The following is a 4431-nucleotide window of genomic DNA, read 5'->3' as shown; positions in this document are numbered from 1 at the left end:
CCTTGACCGACTGGTTCACGTATTCTGTGGAGTATAATGTTGCATCGAATAACATTCACCCGCTCATTGTTCTCTCTGACGGCCGGTGGACAACTAGGACTCTAAACTGGTGGCATTAAAATTGGATTTCATGTTGTCGGGGTTTTTTTTACTCATGTCACAACACTTGTGACCGGAAAGAAATAAGCCTTGAATGAAAATAGGTGGTATGCGAGCTATCACATCTAGCCCAATGGCGGGCACCTCCTAGCTAAACACCTTACACTAATGACAATTTGCCTGCCATTCAAGGTGTTTGGTATTTCTTTCCAAGGAGGCAAAGAACTGGACAACATGAGAACCAACTGAACCGCCACCAGTTTGGACTAGTCGTCCACTGTTAAACTACCAGACTAACATCGAGTGGGCTAATGTTATCTGTGCAACATTATACTCAACTGAGTGCGCGGAGCAGTCGGTCAAGGTGGGGTGACTTTTAATGTTTGATTACCAAATTCAATCTGGTCATATATGACCACACGACAGGGTTGTTTTTGAGAATCACTAAAAATTCTCCGGCCCTAGCCGGGTAATAAAAATGACCCCGGACCACTCCAAAAATAAAGTAATCAAGAGATTTTCGACAATCCATGGTGGTCAGCTGAGGAACTACCCAAGTATCGAATTTGCGGTACGACTCCCTTTGTGGATAAAGGGAGAAGGTAGACGAGGTCGAAGCACTCCGTTGTGGTGACGTCTTCCTTCAACACGTATTCATTTTCAATGAATCAAAGAGTGTTGATACTTAATGGCGTAGGAGTCCCTTCCGAGATTGTTGAGGGATCGAGTTGTTTTGATCTTCTCTTTTTGGTTCGCAAAGACATCTCAAGTTTAGGAATTTAGGTTCGGATGCAGTGAAAAATTGTAATGCCCCATCTCGACATAATAATTAATATGTTTATGTTTTTTTTAACAAAATCTGTAAATGTTCATGCTTATTTAATAATAAATATGTTTATGTTTTTTTGTAACATAATTTAGGTTCGGATGCAGTGAAAAAAATGCACATGTTGATTTAGTAACTAATGAAATTAAAATGTTGATATTAAAAGGTACCAATAAAATAGGTTAGGAACCATGAATTAATTAATAAAGATATTTTAAGTTACTAAAACTTCATAAATTGTTTCAAGATAGATCAGTTCTTTATGGGATATCGAACTTTTAAGGGAAAATAGAATTAAAACTAAACCGTATGTGCAAATCTAATATAGCAAGGAAAATGTCAAAAGTTCATCGCTTTCTTCATGCAGAAACAGAGTGTTGGGAAAACTAATAACTTGGTTAGTGTTATAGAACTCGCTAGGCTCTAGCCGGGTGGGGTGTGGACAAGCAATTAGCTATATTTGTAGTTTTTCAAATATACATATATATACTAAGTTTTATGTATAAACTTTTCAATTTTGACCACCTTGTGTTGAATCTGCGACTAAATTTGTTATCAATGTGGTTTGAAGGTATCCATTTGCTTAGAAAATCTTTTTAAAAAATCAACACGGGATTAATCTGTTTGTTCACTTCCTGTTTCATTAATAATTCCTCTGTTTTATTAATCAAAATAATATATTAATGAAGCACCATGTTAGTTTTTAGATTAATGAAAGCGTAGACTCTGGGTAAAGAATTTGGTCAGTTTATCTTCGGGCCTATATGATGCCTCCAAATTTCTCCTGAACTCAGCATCGTTGAGGTAAATTACCTTTTTACCCTTTGGGTCCGTTTGGGACACTTTTCCATGTCCAAATCACTTGAGAACTAACAAACACGCATGCAGGCAGGCGCTCTCACTTTTGGACATATTTGAAGAGAACAAGAACTGAAACACATGTGAGGAATCAAAAGTTTGTGTATTTATTTCTATCATTGATACTTGATTTGTTATATATAGGCGATCAACATGCTATTGCAAGGTAAACTGATTTGACAACTCGGTATGGGAACTGCATGTTGCTTCATTTCTTCCATGCTTTGCCTGCTAGCTAGACATAGAATGAATCTAACACAAATCCTGAAGTGAAGAAGACACTTGGATCATGATTTATGGTTATTATAATGTAATGTTGTAAAGATTTTAGAATCTTTATACTAGATTCCCTTTTGACTTTTCAACTCTTGATGTACTGTTTATTTTAGAGTTTTTTTAAAAAATAAAACTCAAGATATGGTATCAAAGACCTTTTACTTGACCGAGAACTTTCAACGAGATAACAGAAATATTAGAGAAAACACTGTTAGATTTATCTAGTACATGACCTCAAGCCAAAAAAACAAATGAATGTTTTAAGACTTGTAAACAAGGTTCGTTAATAATTATGTAAGTTTGACATTCAGAAATAGACCAGAAAGCTTTGAACTTTAGATTTTTAACTAACTTCACTTAGTAATCTTTATCACATATACTCCAAAACTTCAAACCAAAATCTTGTATCTAGAGAATTATGTTTCTGAATATGTGTTCGAGTTCATATAAGTTACAAGTTTCAAAAGGATTAAGTTTTGACTTCAAAGGTTGGTGAATCGTTGTAGTAAGTTTAGGGGGTGTTTGGGATTCCTTATTTTACCTCCTTATGATTTATTTAAGTGATAAGTTATAAGTTGTGACTTTTATACACTCACAAAACCTGACTTTCCCAAACACACTCTTATAAAGGCCGGTGGGGTATGGTTCATTTGAACCATTTCCTCTCATTCACCACGTGAGCTTTGTCTCTCTCATTCTTTCTCAACCTTCAACTAGATGTATGAATCATTCTCCTCCTTTCTACCATTTCATTATTTAATACTATAAATAATTGAAAAAGAAAAACAAAAAAAATATTTATGATTGGCCACTGATGTGTGACCATCATAGTGGCCTTACGTCACTAGTGAAATGAGACAAGAGGGGACGATGTTCACTGGCTTCATTTGAATGAGGAGGGTGCCGCATCAAGGGGCGCCATCCATATCATTTGGCCTAATACACAAATTATAGTGAAGGCAACAAAACAAATCATTCAAAAACTGAAAAAATTAAAAAAGCAATAATAAATTGTTTGACTTTTAATCTGTGACGGGATTAGTACTTTTTGATAGGTCGGTCACCAATTGATGTAAACAAAGATTTTTTTTATGAACCCTCTACTTCTCGTATTTGAAAGCGTTGTAAAGCCGTTTTAACATTTATATAAGCTTTCTCATTAAAACTAGGGCTGGCATATCGTGTATACCGGTACATGATAAGACACGAACACGATAAGACACGAACACGAAATATGTATACCTGTACACGACACGAAAACTTATCGTGTACCTGTAACCCAAACACTAACACGAACCTGTTACTACCTGGTATACACGATAATACACGATAGTACACGATAATAGTTGTTTAGAAACACATATTTATGGCCGGCTGAAGATGGAATGATGGACGGAACTAGCGGCGAAGAGAGATATGGCTGGCGACGGGTGATGGCCGGAGAGAGATATGGTTGGGGATAGGAGGAAGGCCGGTGACGGGTGATGGCCGGAGAGAGATATGGTCGGTTACATGAGGAAGTCCGGCGACGGTGGGATGGATGATGAGAGGCAAGTAGGCGACGACTGTGATTTGGTTTGTAAGAATGATTTGGATAAATTTAGGGTTATGGATGATATAATATAGAGATAGAGAGAGAGAAAGACAATAAGAAAAATAGCTCAATCAGCAGATAATCATTCAACTACTTTTAACAGTATTTAAGAACCAAGAGCTAACTAACTACTGACTACATTATTTACAACTTTGATCCTTCTATTATTGAATATTACAAGATTAGTCCATGAACTCCTAAAACCCACATATCACACTTACTGATTCAGCACTTACTGGCTCGGAATCTCTTAATCATTTAGACCTCTTACCAATTTATCACTTAATGACTCAGCACTTGACAAACAGCCCCTAAAACTTTGGATGCTAAACTAACCAATCTAAAACCCAAGGTATAAAAATGCAAAGGTCTATTCTCAATTGTAACAAACAGTTTTGCTTTAGTTACTATTTTTCAGAGTAATCCTATATATAGTACTCCATCCGTCCCATTTTAAGTGTCCTAATTTGAATTTTCAGTCTTTCTTGTTTAACTTTGACCGACAATATTTTTGTTTGTGTTATATAATACTTGATGAAAATTATATCAATGTAAAATACATTTAAAACCCAATCCATTCATATATTTTACATCAAGTATTATATAACACAAACAAAAATATTGTCGTTCAAAGTTAAATAAGAAAAACTTGAAAAATCAAATTAGGACACTTAAAATAGGACTGAGAGAGTATAAGTTTTAGAGGTTTAGTTATATCTACACTTTGCTTCACTTATAAATTAGGTTACCGGAAAAGATAGTTTGGGTGACCATCAAT

This window comes from Bidens hawaiensis, unplaced genomic scaffold, assembly GCF_021521415.1.
Source record: "Bidens hawaiensis isolate Kalapana, Puna unplaced genomic scaffold, B.hawaiensis_p1.1 tig00026885_1, whole genome shotgun sequence".
NCBI classification, from domain to species: domain Eukaryota; kingdom Viridiplantae; phylum Streptophyta; class Magnoliopsida; order Asterales; family Asteraceae; genus Bidens; species Bidens hawaiensis.
This window is presented reverse-complemented; position numbering follows the sequence as displayed.